At 35.9% G+C, this 20,418-nt stretch overlaps 1 long non-coding RNA gene across 1 annotated transcript in view; it reads right to left on the bottom strand.

Moving 5' to 3' along the window:
* Positions 1-5,028, bottom strand: part of LOC141279523 (uncharacterized) — a 182,656-nt gene extending 177,628 nt beyond the window's left edge. The window contains exon 1 of the long non-coding RNA XR_012333904.1: positions 4,868-5,028. This is a non-coding gene — a long non-coding RNA (uncharacterized lncRNA). The remainder of the gene's footprint in view (positions 1-4,867) is intronic.
* Between the last annotated feature and the right edge of the window lie 15,390 nt (positions 5,029-20,418).

Raw genomic sequence — 20,418 nt, 5'->3', positions numbered from 1 at the left:
TTCATATTGTTTATTCCTTTGGGAAGTTTGGATGATTTGCAGGGCAAGATTCAGGAAGTGTGGGGAGCTGGATAAAATCTTATCATCATGGCTACAAAATCTTTACCCTATTCTCTAAGAAAATCTTATTTAATCAATAAGAAAACATAATGATATAAGGGAATTGATTGACTTCAAAGACAAAGATCCTCCAGAGAATTCAGAGGCTGTATCATAACAGTAATGAGGAACAAAGAGGGAGAAAAGAAGATGTTTAATGTGAACAGAAACTACACACACACACACACACACACACACACACACACACACACACACACACACACATTTTTATGGTCCAGGGAGAAGCGCCATACAATCACATTCAATTATTTCTGAAGAAAGCAACTTCAATGATCATCTATCCAGCAAGTAATTCTATCACTGAATGTTCTGACCAAAATGCCCAGAAGTAGCCCTCACTGATCTCTTCCTTAGGTAATCACTTAGAAAATTCCTTTCTTCTGGAACCAGCTGTTCTCAACCGACTAGTCCTCTTTGACATCCTAGCAAATTAGAGGGGTGACCTTGACGAGTTCCTGACAAAAGCTATGGAATTCTATCATACTAGCTCTGAAGGTATATTCCATATGTGATTGATTAAATGAGAGGTCAATGAAAAAGTTATAGATGATCTCAATTGTGCAAATGCGAGCAGCACATGTGACAGAAAGGTAAAGGAGGAAAACACTTAGAAAATCATCTCTCTGTGTCTTCTGTAATGAATCATGGCAGTGAGAGTCAGACTGTGAGAGATTAAGAAGTATAAAGCATAACTATGAGAAATTCGGCACTAAGTGAAAAGTGTTTGGGGATTTCATTTATTTGCATACTTGTGTATGTGTGTGTGTGTGCGTGTATGCATGTATGTGAGCACATGCATTTTGTTATTTGTAACTTAGGGGGAAATGTTTGTTGATGGGATGGCATGAGAAAAGGGTATGAAAATACTACACTGTGAACAGGTTAAATTAGGAATGAAGATGAAATCAACCGTGAACATGGGTGGGAAGCTCATGCTGGAAAATGAGGTAGAGAACGTCTAGTTCAGACAGACTTCTAGTAAAAAGAGATAGGGTCCCTTCAAAGACCCTTATTGATTTGTGAGTTAAATGATTGTTCTTGTAATTTATTCCTTTCCCAGGTATTGTATTCATAAAGTTTCTAGCATATAGGATTATCGGCCCCCAAGTTTCCCATATCTCATTCTATTTTGTAGAGTTAAAGTGCTATAAACATCACAGGATTTTAAGCTGAGTGTGGATGGGTTAATAGGACTCGAAACTCTTGAACTTTCTGTTATACTGCAGCCCAATTTTTACTCTTAAAATTATAGTGCATTCTTTTTTTAAAGAAAAACCTCACAGAGTTGGATCGGGTTTTAACAAATAAACAATGCAAGCTAAATGACTTCATTCCTTTAAAAACCACTCAGTAATTCTTCGTTGTCTTGAAGAGACCTCAAGTCAAGACCATGTTGTAGAAGCTTTCTTCCCCTCCATGTAGGCAAGCTACACTTTCCCTCTTGAACTTCACATTTCAAACCCTTAGGTACAAACTGTGCTTCCCTGAACCCAGAACCCCTCTTGTCTATGTCCTTATCACTCAGGCTTTTCTTTCCCTTCATCTCCACCTCTCTGTTCCAACTAAACCAACTTCCCCAGGCCTCCCCTTAGCCCACTCACATTTGATGGGTTAATTACTGCTAATTATCTAAGCCTCAGGCTGGTTATTTATTTCTTCCATGAAACCCCACCTGAACTATACTCTTATGACTTTGATTCCTGCTTTCTTGGCATTAATTATAGCCTATTTTAGTGATATATTTACTTGTCTGTTACTTGCTAACCAGAGAGTATGCTCCTTGAGAACACTGTTTCATCGTCTTTTTATAACAAAACCTTAACTATGGCTGGCACATAAGTAGTCAATAAATACTTCTTTCTTATGTGTGAACTCTAAGCCTTTATTTTTGAAGTGGCAACCCAAGGGGAGAGGGACATATTTCTTAGTTCTTGTTTTTAATAGTTTACATATAGAAGACTATATGCAAACAAGTGATAGATAATATTTTTAGGGAAATGTTCAGTAGCCTTCGGAATGCAAATAAGAACTACCAGTGATTTAAGTAAAATACAATAAGTAAGGCAGTGAAAATTCACTCTTTTGGTAACCACAAATTCCTCAAGACCATTTTTTTTAAGCTCATAGATAACACCGAATTCATTTGTACAATACCCAGCTAAATATAAATGTTTAGAGAATTAGTATCTAATACGAAATACTTGCTTATTTAAAAAAATTTTTAGTTAAGACAAGACCTTTATGTGAAATGATTAGAAAATCTGTCAATAGAGGTAGAAAGATATAGAATACATGTGTATAAATGGGAAGCTTATACTGAGCTATATTAATAGAGACCAATGTTTACAGGAACATACTTGTTTCAAAGCAGTACTAAATAATGTGTCCACTTTTTATTTCTTTATTTACTTAAATGCCTTCTACATCCTTTTAAAGAAAAATTGGGGGATTCTATGTCTCAATGTAAGAGAAATTACTGGTTTCCCCTACTTGGAAATCCCATCTTGAGTGACACATTTCCTAGGAGTATGGCATCATTTTTCAAAGACAGCAACTCCGTGTTCTCTTAAGGCACTGTTTGGTTACTCTCAGCCCTTCAACTGCAATGTAAGGTCTTTTTTCAGAAAGGCAAGTATCAGTCATATTTGGTTTTTTTTTTTACCAGCTTTCTACCTACTAACTGAAAGCAGTGAACTGCTCCACTTTTTATCAAAAAAAGAAAACCATAACTTTAAAAGTAATAAAACAAAACCTCTTATGTTTAGCTATACAGACTCATATAGAACATTATTTGTAATCACGACAATATTATGCTTTTAAGTTAGCCTGAAGCAACATCTGTCTTCAGTAACTATTTTGAAAACTTATATGATAAAATATATAAATATGTTTTTAATTACATATATTGTATTTGGCAAAAATTAATGTTTTTACCATTCTAGAGACTGAGATATAAAACCTCCATATAATATAAATATCATTTATAATTAAGTTATAATCTTCGAAATACACACATACACAAAACACACCATAAATTTTGGAACATAGAAGATGTATTGTTTATCTCAACATGTAAATTTTTCCATTTAATATATATTTTAAAAAAATTTAAACTAACTGAAAGTAATCACACGGATTATAACACTCCCTTATTAATTGAAAAAACGATACATTCTACCCCATTGATAGATTGAGATTACTAAAACCATATCTAAATAAGAACTGTTTTTGCTAAGTTGAGGGAAAGTTTAGAAACATTCAATCAAAAACCTGTTGCTTGGGCTTCCCTGGTGGCGCAGTGGTTAAGAATCCACCTGCCAACACAGGGTACACGGGTTCAAGCCCTGGTGCGGGAAGATCCCATATACCGTGGAGCAACTAAGCCCGTGCACCACAACTACTGAGCCCACCTGCTGCAACTACTGAAGCCCGTGCGCCCAGAGCCCGTGCTCCACAACAAAAGAAGCCACCGCAACGAGAAGCCCACGCACCGCAACGAAGAGTAGCCCTCGCTCGCCACAACCAGAGAAAGCCCATGCGCAGCAACAAAGACCCAACGCAGCCAAAATAAATAAATTAATTTAAAAAACCCAAACACCTGTTGTTTGAATTAAATCTCTTAACATTTATTTGGGAATAAAAAATTTGAGTTAGAGATAAATTAGTTCAGGCTAAGTATAAAAAAGTAAGATTTCCTTTGTATTTTTTTCTCCTAACTGCTGTCAGAGAGTTGAATGTTTCTTCCAACTTATTTCTGTAATGTTTATTTATGTATCAATTGATTCTAATTTGGTTAAGTTACATTCCATTGAAGTTCATTCAATGATGAAATTCCATTCAACAATTCAAAAACTATTTTAAATTTTTTAACTTTTCATTATAGAAAATTTCAAAAGCAGGTTAAACTAGAGAAGACAGTATAATGAACCCTCATTTACCCATCACACATTTTATCACTCAATTATCAACTCATGACCAAGATCATTTCAAATGTATCCCTACCTATTCCTCCCTGTTCATATTAACACAAATTCCAGACATAATATCATTTATTTGAATTTCAATTAATATCTGAAAAGACAGACTCTTTTCCAAGATAAAATCACAGTACTGTTACCAGACCCAAAATAACAATATCAATATTTCTTCAATATCACCAAATATCCAAAAGGTTTTCCTGAATGTCTCATTACTTTTCACAGTTTGAGTCAGAATACAGTTAATATCTCCTGTTAAAAACAAGACAGCAGGACCCAAATGAAGTCACTTATGCTAAGTGCCACATCACAAAACTGAAACTTAATTAGTTTCATCTTTCCCCGAAATGAATCTTAAACCAGTCAACCAGGAATCACCTGATCAGCACTAACTAATTAAGCAATCTGCCTGACAGATCCACGCAGTTCCCTAACAGAAAGTCAACTTGCAATAACCAACTGCTTTTTTTTTTGCCTAATAGAACTTTCTTGCTCCCTCTCCCTTCTGCCTATAAAAGTCTTTCATTTAATACAGGTCCTCAGAACTCCTTTCTTTCTACTAGACTGGATACTGCCCAATTGGAATCCAGTTTTACACACATAAACTCTTAAAAGGCCTCAGTTTATCTCTGAACAGGCCTGGTGTCAGGAGAGGGAACAGCAGGAGACCCCGGCGCACTGCCCCCCGGCGCACTGCCCCCCGGCGCACTGCCGCCCCGGCCCACTGCCGCCCCAGCCCCTAGGCGCACTGAGTAACCACGCAGAGGTACCTGCTAAGTCCGGCGAGCTCGCTGCTTTCCCGCTGCCTCCGGAAGTGGTGGGCGAGTCCCTGGATCTTAGCTCCGCAGCGTTTGTGTTATGAGCTTTCAGACTTTCTTTGAGCACTTCTTTTTCCAGGATGGGTTGAGAAACTGGCCAGAGTTGAACTCGGACAGACGCAGCACCCAGCGTGGGTGCGCGGATGGATCCGTTTTGAGCCGGAAGCCAGACCGCGTCTGGGGATGAGACTACTTCCGACTCAGAAGCCGGACCAGGTCTGGAGAAGGCGCGGTTTCGACTCAGAAGCCGGACCAGGTCTGGGGAAGGACCGGTTCCGACTCAGAAGCCAGACCAGGTCTGGGGAAGGACCGGTTCCGACTCGGAAGTCGGACCGGGACTGGGATATGACGGGGTTCAGCTTAAACTGGACTGGGTCCAGGGTGAGGCCTCAAGTGAGTAACATTTTGTTTTAAGGCTGAACAAGTAGGTTAAACTTACTAAAGATAATCTTGACTACAGTGGCCACGGTGGAGAACTTCTAACTTAGATAAACTTATCCATTTATGAGGTGCGCTGTAGCAAAAAGCGTCTCAGTCAAGCACTCACTATAGAGGGTGAAGGTCAAACTATTTTTCCTCTCCTCTGGCTTCTAGAGACCAGGATGAGAACTGCTACCACACCCCACTCGCTCCAGCGCCTGTAAACTGGATCCTGAGAAAAGTAGCGGAAGTTGGCAAAAGGTGAGAATTTTCACCAAAGTCATTTCTTCCCGATTTCTAACTGTGGTGCCTGGTCGAGAGAGGAAGGTAAAATTTCACATTTTCCTTTCCTTTCCAATGTTTTTAAGAATTGCCTTTTCTAAATTAAATTTTATGTTTTAACTATGCAAAATATTTACATGGTTCTAAAATCATAGTTATAAAACAAGGTCTATTCAGAGAAACCTAATAATCTAATTGGAATCTAACAATTCCAACACGCTACACCTGGTTTCCTCTCTCTCCTGTAGGTAAATATTTTAAAATGTATATTTTTCTTCCACTTTTACGTATAAGAAAATATGTTCATAGATATATTCACTGTGTATGTGTGTATATGTGCTTGTGTGTGTATGTGTGTGCATGTATGTATATATATATATTCAAATCAACCCCCCCCACCCTTTCTTTGATAAGCAGTGGAAAAGTATATATACTTTTCTGTACTTTGCTATTTTCACTGAACAGTATGTTTTGGAGATCACTCCATGGCAGCACAGAGAGATTTTCTTCATTGTTTATAGCATAATAGACTCTATAGTGTGAATGTTCCATAGTTTATATTAGCAGCTACCTTTGGGTTTCTTTTTTCTTTCTTCTTTTTAAAGAAATGTTTACAAATACTGCTAAAATGAAGAGCCTGGTTATGGATACATCCATATTTTTTCCAATGCAAAAATATGGAAATAGAAAGTGGAATTGCTGGGTCAAATTTCATATACATATGCATTTTTCCTGTTTGTTACCAAATTTTCTCCATAATGATTTTATTTTGGCATACTCTTAATGATTTTTATAGGACATAGTAAATATGATAGTATAATCAAGTTTCTTAGGCTACTTTGTGCCTTCATATGATTCTTTCCTTTGGGAATTAAGAGGACTCCTATTTGCAATCATAGACTCACAAATTGAATTCCTATTTGAAAGTTGGCCTAAATAATAAATTGCTCAAACTGCTACATTGTATGCATTCATGAGGTGGAGAGTGCATGTCTGGAAGTGATGCAACTGGATGAGTTATTAAACCATAACTATTTTCTTATATTTATAGTCCCATGGAATTCCAGATACCATTGTCTTTTTTTTTTAAACATCTTTATTGGAGTATAATTGCTTTACAATGGTGTGTTAGTTTCTGCTGTATAACAAAGTGAATCAGCTATACATATACATATATCCCCATATCTCCTCCTTCTTGTGTCTCCCTCCTACCCTCCCTGTCCCACCCCTCTAGGCAGACACAAAGCACCAAGCTGTAGATACCATTGTCTTAAAGGCATTAATGCTTGCTGAATATTTTATTTCCATTTTGTATTCAATTTTGTATTCTTTTGTATTTGGGTATTCTGTAGTGATTTTTTTTCCTGAGATAATTCTCAAAAAAGCTTTAATGTGAAAATAATGGAAATAAAAGGGAAGATTTTGCAAAGTAAAGCATTTTTAATCACTTCTTAAACTTTTTAAAGTCCTTTATGTAACAAAACCCCAGTATTATAAAAAGTAGTTCTGTGTTTTTGTTTGTTTACTGGTTAAGAATTCCCTTAGATTACAAATTGGGTAACTTACTTTTTCCCAGAGTACTTCAAGACCTAGGAATGATTTTAAGAATGTTTCACTTTCAACTCTGAAATTGCTTATGATCAACCGAGCAGAGTATTAGAAAACCTTTTGTCAAAGGGTAGAAAGAGGGAGGACAGGCAGAGAAAACATGTCAGAGGAGGTTCATTTTAAGTTTTGAGCTACTTCTTATTGCCACTCTTCCTTTTCAGCCAAGCATTGTTTTAGTCCGTAATCACTGTCTTTCCCTTATCATCTTGCATTCACACCTCAGCTCACCTTTATTTGGCTTCTGCTCTTCCCTGAAATGCCTCCCAAAGTCCAAAACAATATTCTGTTGACACTGTTCAATTCTTATCTTACTGGATATCACAGTTGCTTTGTACACTATTGATGACTTCCTCCTTTTTAAAACTTACTACTCTAGAATCAGTGGAACAGTCCTGTCCTGGTCTGTTCAGTCAAACAGTGGAGCTACTCAGCTCTCTTTCCTCCACCAATTTTCTTTTATATATGTATGGTTTCTCTCATTCTTCCAGCCCTCTATCTCATTTATACGTTTGATTCCACATAAACATGACTACAGAGCTTCTGAATCATGTCATTGTTTCTGTGTACCTCTTTTTGGATATGCTATAAGCCACTGACACTTAAAATATTCATCTTTCTTTACACCCTTTCCCATCAGTATTTCTTATCTCAGTTTATGTCACATTCACTAAGAGAATCTCAAAACTTCAGCTCTTATTTCAAAATTTTGCTCTCACATTCACCTCTAATCAATCATACAGTCTTGATATTTCTCCAGTAGGCCTCATTGCCTGTGTCTCTTTACCCATGGACCAAATTTAAGCTCTCGTCATTTCATGCCTTGTCCCTTTCAATAACCACCCAACTTGTCTCCTTGCGTGAAATCTTACCTAAATCAAGCCAATCATCTACATTGGGGCAGAAGGATTCATTTAACACAAATTTGATCCTGTCACTGGCCTGCTGAAAATATCCATTGCGTTCCCATCACGTACAGGATATAACCCAAATCAATAAGAAATGCCTATCCCTCTAGCTCATCCTCTGTGACAGGATCAAATTTGCTTTATCAGATAATCTTTCATAGCTCTGTGCCTTCCCAAATGTTTCCTCTAGTCAAAACGGTTATCATCCAGTTCTTTCTTATCCTGCTTTTACATTTACTTTCATATTCAACTCATTGATTCCCCCAGAACAATCCCATCATTCTCTGTATAATTTTATCATAGTAAAGACCACAAAAAATTGAACTTCTGTGATTGTCTCTCTTCACAATAATGGGGTTGACTTCTTATGCTCCCAAACTCTAGCAAATTATATGGCATAAATAATGTTTGGTAAATGTGGGTTGAATTGGACTGAGAAAGGTGTATTAGCATTTCTGTATTGACTGAAATTGAACCAGGTTGGTGGAAAGAAAACCATACAAAAAGAATCAAGTCAATGGAATTGAAAGAATAAGAAAGAGCTAATAAGTAATATTTGGATGAATTAATTTATATGCTTAAATTATACTTCTCCTCCTACAGCATCATTTAGTGCCTGATTGACTGTCACCACATTTGTGCCAAGTGATTTTCAAACCATGGGTTGACGTGGTTATGAATTGCTCAGTTTTGTTAATTTTTTAAAGTAATTTTGTTCTATATTTCCTTTGCCCTATCTATGTGTTATACTACCTACTAATATCTGCTGGCTGTGTAAAAGACACCTAAATAATATTTATGGGCTTCATGTTCCCTAGTTTATGTTCATGAAAATGGTATTTGAAATTCCATTTGTTTATATGTATTTATTATTCAATTCAAATACAAATTTTACTTAGGATATGAAAACTCAGGGTGTAAGTTCTAAGTATTTAAGTGAATTTAATACTTAACATTCAAGTTCAACTTATTGCTCTAAAAATATGATTTCCCATTTCAAGGAGGTAGCTTTCATAATGTTTCTGAAACATCAGATATTTTCCAGTAAATTCTGAGTAAACTGATAAAAATCACACAGATTAACTTTTTGGGGTTTTTATACATCATTTTTCATTTATTTCACTTATATAAACTTCAAATAACTCACTCTCTTGAAAGGTCCTTAAGAAGAAAATATGACTTTTTTTTGTACACAAAGGCTACATATTGTAGACATTTCTTCTCTCTTAGCAACCCTCTTTTACCTTTAACTACCTTTTATGGTCTAATGTTTTGAAATACTCTATTTATATTCTAGTTTTAAGATAGACATTAGCTTGGAACACGAGCAACTAAAATAGTGTGTTTAAGGAGGGATAGGTAAAATATAGGCATTAGAAAATGCTGCCTGAGCTGCATGTTTATTTTCAGTTTGTGAATTCCTTGATAGTGTTCAATAACCACAGAGAGGTTGAGGGATCAGATATCCAAAAATTAACCTGCATAATGATCTAGGCAGTGAATTCATAGACAGTTATGGAATTCCAGGGCTTGTTATTTGCACCAGATTTCCAATCCAGCTTTTTTGGTTCATATTTCATGTTCATATTTGCTAGACCTCTTTTTCTCTACGTATTGCAGTGGGCACAGTTCAGAGAAAAATTGTTTACAAGTTGTATTGAAAATATTTCTATATGCAAAGCGTTCAAAACTAACGGGGCATTTTGAGGCAATCAGCACACTGCCAAGTTCTTCCATCTTTCAACTCTCCATTTGATAGAGCCTAATTATTGCCAATGCAAACAGTTCTTATAAAGGATTAGGAATTTATATGACAAATAAACAATAGGAACAGATGACTTCTTCAAAGCAAAACTTTTTTAAAATTTAAAGTTCTCAAAAAATAGAAATTTAAATAAAAAATCATATATGTAAACCCTGCTTGAAAAGTTTATATGGTTCTTGGCTTGGGAGATTGCAAAAAAGAAGACCTAACAAGCCTCAGCTTAAATTTGGAAATTAACTTCAGAAATAATGCGGGTGGCATAGAAGTTTTCTGAAGAGTCTGGTAGGTAACAAATGAACAAGTATATACCCTAACTAAAAATGTATTGACTATATAAATAATTGCGTTGTATAAATTATATACATTATTTTATATATATCATTTTCTGAAAGTTTCTCTATACGTCTCTTCCTACATACTCTTATGGGTTTCAAGAAAGACTCATTTAAGACTCATTTTATTAAATTTAGATATTTGTCATTGGTGTTACAGCATTTTTCATACTGCATTATAGCTTGTTAAATATTAGTTTTTCCCACAAGATAACTTCTCTGTGACTAAAAATCCTAAGTCATCACTATATCCTTTCAACCTAAATATTTCATATTGCATAAACATATACTTTTTGAAAAAATAAATGAACATATAAAAAATTCAATATAACTATTTATAATGTCTCTTTTAAAGCTTATAAATATGGATCAAACAGTTTATAAGCAAACAATAAACAAATGAATAGAAATATTAAACGAAACATTCATCAGATTTAAGTGTTATTTTTCAGCGTTATCTCAAAATAGTCAATATTTGATGGATACTATCCAAAAAATATTGTGCAGGTTACAGGCTTACCACTAAATCCACCATTTGTACTATTTCTTTTGGGTAAAAGTTGTATACTTTTTCCCTGCATATAAAACAAGGGAGCAGTAGGAATGAAATTTGCTAATTTCAAAGTAGCAATAGAAATATTTTCAATACAACTTGTAATGCATAGATAACAAATTTAAGCGAAAAATCTCTCTAGATATTCCAAACATTTAAAAAAAGTAGGAGCTCTCAAAGCTAAAACATGCTTGCTTTTAAATTTAAAACCACTGACTATGTACTATTAAAGGACTATTTGAATCGCAGTATATTGGATTATTCTGTAATTGAAACTAGCATAAATAGTGCTTTATTAATTAAAGAAAAAAAATCAAGGATTTAGCCCTTAGTTTTAGATTCTATAACTTGCAACATTAGAGAAAAGCTAAGTTGTGTTTTTGCTATTTCTGACATTATTCTCGACTTGCACAAAACTTCACCAAGATTTTAATCGGAGAAGCAGAGGACCTTGCAGGAGGTTTACCACTTTAATGATTATAGATGGATACCTTGAAAGCTACAGATAAATTGAGGAAGTTAGATAAGTAGATAAATGATATGTAGACATATAATGAACTTTTCCATAATGGTTAATAAACACATGTCATGTGTTGTCCTCGTCTGGATTTGGCAGCCCTGTCTTCTCATGATAATCAGGATCCAATACCCCTGCCACTCTAAAAACTCCTCTCTTTGCTTATTACTGCTCTGTTGCCGTGAGGAGGCTACAATGACAAGGGACAGCCATAGCTTTAGGTGTTCTTGGGAAAACTATCTCCTCCCTGCTCACAACAAAACAAAGCAAAACAAAAAATCAGAAAACCCACATTTCAGAAAACAATGATCACTTTTCAAATTAATGTTAATATCTAATCTCTTTTGCCTTAAAAAAGTTAACTTAAAATGTTTCTTTTTGTTCTAAATGCAAAGCTATATTTTTAGCTGTAATCAAAAATACATGCACACATTACAAAAAATGTACATTTTTAAATGTACAAACATGACACAAATTAGTTTTATTTCAAACTTTAATCCAGTGGGGAAGAAGTGAAAGAAATGAAATATAGATATTGCCCCTTATTGCTAAGGTATCTTACCTAATATTTTTGCTTTGAAAATAGTTTCTTAACTGCTTGTCTTGATTTGGAAATTGATATTGTGATTCATAATAAAAAACGTGTACTTGCTCTAGTCCCCATTTCTGGCACAGAGTTCCTAAAACCCTTAGAATTTGCTAAGCCACAAAGGTATCTTTTGTGGTGTTTAGAAGGTTACTTTGGATTGCACCAAAAGTTGGGGGCTGGTTGCCAGGAGAACAACCAAGTGGTTAGAGGATTGGAATTTACAAGGGAGAGAGGCTAGGAACTGAATCAATCATCGATGGCCAGTGAGTTCGTCAATCATGCCTACGTAATGAAGCCTTCTTAAAACCCCAGAAGGACGGGGTTTGGAGAGCTTCAGGGTTGGTGAACATGTGGGGATTAGGGAAGAGTAGTGTGCTTGGAAAGGGCATGGAAGCTCTGTGCTCTTTCCTCATACCTTGCCCTATGCATTTCTTCCATCTGGCTGTTCCTTTTATAATGAACCAGTAATCCAGTATGTAAAATATTTCTCTGAGTTCTGTGAGCCACTCTAGCAAATTAATCTAACCCAGAGACAGGGTTGTGGGAACCTCTGATTTATAGCCAGTGGGTCAAAAGTACAGGTAACAAACTGGGCTTGCTTGTGGCATCTGGAGGGGAGGGGAGAGGGGCATGCAGTCTTGTGGGACTGAGCTCTCAACCAGTGCAATTTGATGTTATCTCCTGGAAGATACTGTCAGAATTAAGTTGAATTGTAGGACACCAAACAGGTGTCAGAGCTTGTTTGGATGTGTGGGGAAACACCCTTCCTGACACGCATGCCTTCCATAGGCTGGAAATTGGGAAATTAGGTCCAAGAACCCAAAATAGGACCTAATCCTTCTTATTGGCAGTGAGATGAACTAGGTAGTTTCGTAATTTCAAAATCAGCTCTAATTTTGATATTATGTAATATGGTATTTCATATAAGTCTTTGACTACATTATGCGTTCATGTAGAAGATAACTCTTTTAAATATTCATTTTATATCATGGCAAGTTTTGGATATAGATTACTATGTTAGAAAAAAATTGTTATAACAGAGTTGGGAAGAAATCCAAGATATCAATGTTGATCAATTCAAGATTAAAATGTAAATATTCAGTAGGTTAAATAAATTAAACTTTCATTATTAAGTAAATCCAATCTCTATCATATTTACCATTTAAGTCTAAGCAAATGGTGGCAATAAAAAGACTAATGAAAGATATTTTGTCTAGATATTAAATCCATTAAATATATAAATGAAGGTACCTTACATTCATAAGGATAATTCATATAACTTTATATAAATTATTTATTACAATAAAAATTATATAAAGGAAAAGTTATAAAAGTTTAAAGATACTGCCTTATCTAGATGTAGAATTCCATGTTTTAAATAGAAATGTGTCTAGCCACCAATTATCAGGTGTTGATCATCTGAGACATTATAATTTAGGTGTTATTTACTGAAAATATGCCATCTGTTGGAAGATTCAGAGTATACGGAGTAAATTAGCTCTTTCTTTAGCACCCCTAAATCACTTTATATCTTTGTGATACATATAAGTTCTTAAAATATTTGGTAGTTGAAGAAAAAAAATATAGATTTAAAGATGTGGAAATATATACTTTAACACATTTTTCCATATGGGAGAGTTATAATTTTCACAGAGAAGCAAAGCCAAAGTTTATATATCACTTGACAAATCTCCCTGACAGTGAACATTCATTTTGGCATCATATAAACCACCAAATATACATGTGAACATCATGACTTAATACCTCAAACCATGACAAATTTTTTGCTGTCTTAGCTTGCCTTAATTTCAAAACATCATTATATGTTCTCTGAACAATATCAGAATCTGTGCCTTTTCAGTAAATCTGGTTCTCATCTTAACATTTTTAAAATGTATTTGTTTTTAATGGCTTTTCAAATGTAACAAAGACTCGTTTGAAGGGAGGGATAGAAGGAAAAAAGACAGCAGTAGCATTTTGTATTGATAGTATAAAATGTATCCTTAAGATTATAATTCACGTACCTGCTTATATATATATGTACAGATTTTATATGTATTACGATAAATGTTAACATTTTAATAGTACTAAATACATGGATACTGTGTCACTGATAGCTATTTATTACTTATTGACAGTGTGCTTTATGCTTGATGCTTTTCAAGAAGTTAAAGGTTTGTCCAAGGATAGAAAAGAATCTCCATTTCTGCCACGCCATTACTTTAAAATATAGGCTATTTTAATAAATTTACCAAATGAGAAGCATATATGACCTATCAAGACCTACTTGGTGTCTTATTATAAATTTTTGAAATCTAGGATCTTATAAGTACATTCAAGTTGTGTTTCTTCTCCTGAGTGATTTGTTTATCAGACCAATGTATAAAGTGTGACTGGTCATTTCAGGAAACGCCTGTCATCCCCAAACCTTATAGGACTTGTGCACACATGAACTTGGAGTGTTGCAAATGTATGGCAGAAATGCTTGTTTGGGTTCCTTTGAGTGAATACCAGAGTGGGTCTAGCTGTGAAAATTAAAGAAAATGTGTACATGAGTGTCACTTAAGGAAAAAGCCATGGTTTTAAAAACTACACATATATTCTTACAAAGAAAGAAAAGCTTAAATTGGTATACTATAATACTTCAGTGCAAATTCCTGTGTCAGAACTTATGCTAGATATTTAATTGCTACGTGCTTTGGTTTTTCTCGTCTTTAAACTAAGAATGATAAAAGAAATAGCTGTGTCAAGAGTTTTTAGAGAGGGCTAAATGTATTAATAAGTGTCAAATACTTAGAATCATGTTTGATACATAGGAAGAGTTTAATCAGTATTACTTTTTTTTTTTAACGGTATGCGGGCCTCTCACTGTTGTGGCCTCTCCCGTTGCGGAGCACAGGCTCCGGACGCGCAGGCTCAGCGGCCATGGCTCACGGGCCCAGCCGCTCCGCGGCATGTGGGATCTTCCCGGACCGGGGCACGAACCCGCGTCCCCCGCATCGGCAGGCAGACTCTCAACCACTGCACCACGAGGGAGGCCCTCAGTATTACATATGATGATAATCATGATCATGATCATGATCACAATGATGTTGGTGGGACTGGCAGTGGTAGGAGTGGTGGTGGTGGTGATGAAAACCAACTAAGAATGATGTCTTAGTTTGAGTACTTCCAAAAGCAGACACTAAGACAGGGGCTTAGTTACAAGTACAAATTATTGGGAGGAGGGTGCTCCTGGGAATGATTACAATGGAATAGGGAAAAGTAAGACCTATAAGAGAGATACAAAAATAAAGAGCATGTTATAAATGGATTATTAGTGAGGGCAACTGGAGCCCAGTCCTGCTGGGGACTCTGTAAGAAGCCCTGTAGAATTTGCCTTAGAATCATCCCACTGCGGTGTGGAAAGGGAAGGGGAGGGAAGGGAAGAAGGAAGAAAGCTGGGCATTTATTCACTGTCATCATGACCCTGTTGGTTTAAGGAGTTGTTCTCATGGTTCCCAGGAGCAGAGAAAAGAGAGACATAGGTACTTAAGGGAGAAGCTTTCAGCTTACTGGAAACCATCTCTATCTGCTATAGGTGAACTAGATGGGTCAAGGAGTTAAGAGTTAAAACATCAATGTAGTCTGCTTCTTCCAAGTTAACCTGTAACTATGAAATTAATACAATAAAGACTTAGGCAAATTCATGCAAAATTCAGACCAGATTATAAAGGAAAAGTTTGTCTAATAGTTATTGGTTTAGTAAAAAATAGGGGGACATTTGCATAGTTCTAAATTTTACATTTATAGATATATTCTAGACAATAGGTTTATTATATATTAGTTGTTAATTTATAGAGTTCTTCTTTATAAAGATTGTCTACCCACTTTCTTTTGTTCTAGTCAGCACAGGATTACTATGAAATTAATTGTTCAAGCACTTTACTTTTTTCATGATCTGTGACTGCCTCTTATAAGAGGAAATTCGATTACAGAAAGTTGCCAAAAGTACAGTGGCTTAGTGTTGTTTTTCCAAAGGCAGATTAAAAACTCTGCGAGCACTAAGTAGACCTTTGAGTTTAATCTATTTTCTTGGTTAGTTGTGGGATATTGTGATCTATGCACACATACAGTGTTTGGAAGATGCATCTCCCATATGAAGCAGAATCTGACATCCCACTTTGGATTTTACTGTAAAGAGACTGTCTTCTCAAATGGTTGATACCTTTTATAGATAAAGCAAAATAAATATTATACTATAATGCTAGAGCAACTCAAAACTAAGTGATTAGACTAGACTAGAGTCATGTTCCCAAATTGATGGTTAGGAACTCTGGAGGGCTTTGGATTTATAATTTTACATATAAATCATATAACATATATGCTGTATACCCTCTTTGACATGAAACATTTCACATTGAAAAAAGGTGTGGTACATACATACAATGGCATATTACTCAGCCATAAAGGAACGAAATTGGATCACTTGTAGAGATGTGGATGGACCTAGACAGTGTCATACAGAGTGAAGTAAGTCAGAAAGAGAAAAACAAATATTGTATATTAACGCATATATGTGGAATCTAGAAAATGGTATAGATGACCTTATTTGCAAAGAAGAAATAGAGACACAGACACAGAGAACAAATGTATGGATACCAAGGGGGAAAGGGGGAGTGGGAGGAATTGGGAGATTGGGATTCACACATATACACTGTTGATACTATGTGTAAAATAGACAGCAGATGGGAATATACTGTATAGCACAGGGAACTCTCCTTAATGCATTGTGGTGACCTAAATGGGAGGGAAATCCAAAAGGGAGGGGATATATGTATATGTATGGCTGATTCATTTTGCTGTGCAGTAGAAGCTAACACAATATTGTAAAGCAACTATACTGCAATAAAAATAAATTAATAAAAAAGTTGCTAAGGCTATTGTGAATAAAGAAAAGAAAAAGACTGATGAAGAAGGCAAAGTCAGTGTAGAGACTAGGAGACAGTGGAAGATGCATTTGGGAAGCCATACCTGGGGCTTTAAATCATTGCTGTTTTTTCCTGAAACTCTTGGAGGGATGAGTATTTAATTATTGTTATTTAAATATTATATGTGCATCTTTTTTATGGGGATACATCTCAAGAAAGTTGAAAAGCAAAAAAGTACTTGTGAACTGCCACTATAGAGTAAGCATTGCACAGGAATCACCAGGGAAGCTTCTGACACTGCTGAAAGTTTCTGTGGGAAATGTTCTCCAAATTTAGAGAGTTGTGTGTTTCTTTTGTTATTTTATCTTGAATTACTCAGTTTAAAATTTGCTGATCAGATGGTAGATGTGAAAGTCCACTTGTTCAGTGAATGCTAAGCTACTAGTAAGTAGTGTGATTAAACCCTTCATATGATTTCTGATTAATACAGAATAAGTAATATTTTGCACATGTATCTTTGGAAAAGATTTAAAGTATATTTCTTCATGCTCTAATGGGACCATTTTTCAGACTATCCTGGCAATCTAAAAAGTAAAATTAAGTACAGTAAAGTCAATTTTTTATTTATATTTAATTCATTTCAAATGACCTATAATGAAATTTTTTATCTACTTCTTATATACTACAGAAAAATTCTTACAATAATGTTACCAAAATAAAATATTTTTATTACTGTACAGTTAATTTATTACCAACTTTATGTTTTTAATAACCAACATCATCAAAATGTCTAATATATATAGACTGTATCTAATCCAAGTCTGGAAGGAAAATAAATTTCTGACTAAAACTATTAGACCTTAACATGTGGCTCATTAACAATATCAAAATTTATCATTACCACATACTTTTAAAACAAGGGTCACTGATTTTATTATTTATTTCTAGTCTTTGAAATAAATGCTCTGCTTTTGAAGAAGTTGCTTTGGAAGCTTATTTTTTCCCAGTATGTAGTAAAAGATAAAAAATTAAATTAGCTGATCCATCATCATGTAAGCTTTTCAAAATTGGGAAATATAAAAGCATTATAAAAGTAAACTTGAATGTTCATGATTATGGCTAAGAAAAGTGCAGTCACAGAAGTTTCACTGTATTGAGAATAATTCTTTCTCTGGATGATGACTTGAAGGAATCCAGTTTTTCTTAACCTCAGAAGAGGCCTATAATATGTTAGTAAACTTATATTCTATGGTGACACACTGAATTGCCATAGATTAACCCAGCATACTTTAGTCTTGAAGGATTTATTACATTCTGATCTACTGATCTAAAAGCCAGCAAGAGGACAGATGTGCTGGTGGTCAGGCCCTTTAGAAATATTTCACATGATCATGAAGTAGGGTGGAACAATTTTTTTTCATAACACAAGTCTAGCCCTGATAAGATGCATTTTTATAATAAAATCATATTATCATAGACTCTGATCTGCATATGAAAATACCATCATATCTATTCTCTCAGCTTTCCATGGCCCCACTTAGGTTCTCTCTTTTTTTTTTTTTTTTTTTTGCAGCACGCGGGCTTCTCACTGTTGTGGCCTCCCCCGTTGCGGAGCACAGGCTCCAGATGCGCAGGCTCAGCGGCCATGGCTCACGGGCCCAGCCGCTCCGCAGCATGTGGGATCCTCCCGGACCGGGGCACGAACCCGTGTCCCCTGCATTGGCAGGCAGACTCTCAACCACTGCGCCACCAGGGAAGCCCCCCACTTAGGTTCTCTTACAAGCAGATGCTGTGTCAGCTACCAGACAGTGAGCTGGTCTGATAGTGCTCCCTCAAACCTGCTTACCTCTTCCTTTACTCTTTCCTTTCTTTCCATATTCCTCTCTTTTCATCCATTTATATCTGCATGCTTGAGTCATCTTGTGGGCCAAGAAAAATATTTAAGCCTGCAAAGAGCAGAAATAAAATAAACAAAAGCTGGCGTCCTGTTTAGCATGTTTCATTTTGTGAGCCCATCAATTATTACTAATTGCCAGGTTTTGATAATTTATATTTGCTTTTATTGTGAAGTTAGCATATAGATCTTATAGCTAAATCACAGAGTCCTACTAGTAAATTCCCAGTAAAACTCAATATAGGCAGAAAGAAATTCTGGGCAGAAGAAGATGCAAGAATCAATGCTTTGAGGCAAGAAAGAAATTATTATAGTTGCAGAAAAGATCAAAGGCGGTTGGAACTTCCCTGGTGGCGCAGTGATTAAGAATCTACCTGTCAGTGCAGGGGACACGGGTTTGAGCCCTGGCTTGGGAAGATCCCACATGCTGCGGAGCAACTAAGCCCGTGCACCACAACTACTGAGCCCGCGTGCCACAACTACTGAAGCCCACATGCCTAGAGCCCATGCTCCACAACAAGAGAAGCCACCGCAATGAGAAGTGGGAGAATGAGTTGTGAGGGCAAGAGTAGAAGCTAAGGAATGCTTAGGAAGCTATTGCACTCATCTATGTGAGAATTGTGGTGACTATATCATGGTGGTGGTAGCAGGACAGATGGAGAGAAGTCAGTTGATTTGAAATACGTTTTGAGATATATCCTGCATAATTCAATGGTGGGATAACTAGAAGGATCTGGAAAGAGGATAATCAAAGATGACGAATACTTTCCACTTGAGCAGCTGGGTGGTACCATTTACTGAGGAGCTTAAGTAAGAACAGATTTGAGATTGGAGTGAGGACTGAAGAGTTCCTTTGTGACATGACATTATCACATTAAATGCTCTTTTCAATATTAAAGGAAAAAATTTAAAAATCTGTCTCAATCATGCTATTTCCCTTATTTTTTCTTTCTCATTGTTTCTTGAAAAAATATTATCTTCATGTAGTTAAAGATATAGTTAAAAATAGACAGATATAAATATAGGTATAGTTAAACCGCTCATTTACTCATCAACCTCTTAGTCTTTGGCCTCTGATTCCACTACTTCACTAATATGCTTACAGTTATTACAGTAGTACGTTGTTTCTCAATGTTCGGTTCTCAAAACAGCAATATATCAGCATCACCCAGGACATTGTGAAAATTAAAATTTGCAGGTCCTACCCAAGATCTGTTTCTGAATCAGATTGGGCCCAGGAATTTTTGTTTTAAAAAGTCTTCCAAGCAATTCTGATGTGGGGCAAATTTTGCAAAAACACTTTGGTGGTAGGACGCTCTAGTGCATCACCCAGATCTCCCCTTCATGTCTGAGGCATTCATTCTCCCAGCTTCTGGAGGCAGAGATACTCTTACTGGCAACAGAGAACTCTTTACTAAGCCCCCCTCACTAAGAGGAATTGCCCGCCATCAAAGAGAGCTGAGAGCCATCTGGTCCCAACATTATATCCTCTCCTCAGAAGCATCCTATCTCTGTGACAAATAGATGGAGGGGCTGGTATTAAACACCAGGCTCCCTTGCTTCAAGGTGGGCAACTATGAAAGGTCATCCCATTTTCAGGATTCCCTCAAATTCCAGCTGTAATCACATTATAGTTCATTGTCTCCTTTTGTTCAGTCCTGATTCCCTCACCCCTCATGGGTATTTTTTCCATAGTACTCTCCAACAATCTTTTTGCAAGCAAATCTC

The sequence above is a fragment of the Tursiops truncatus genome, chromosome 9, assembly GCF_011762595.2.
Source record: "Tursiops truncatus isolate mTurTru1 chromosome 9, mTurTru1.mat.Y, whole genome shotgun sequence".
Lineage (NCBI taxonomy): Eukaryota > Metazoa > Chordata > Mammalia > Artiodactyla > Delphinidae > Tursiops > Tursiops truncatus.
This window is presented reverse-complemented; position numbering and strand designations above follow the sequence as displayed.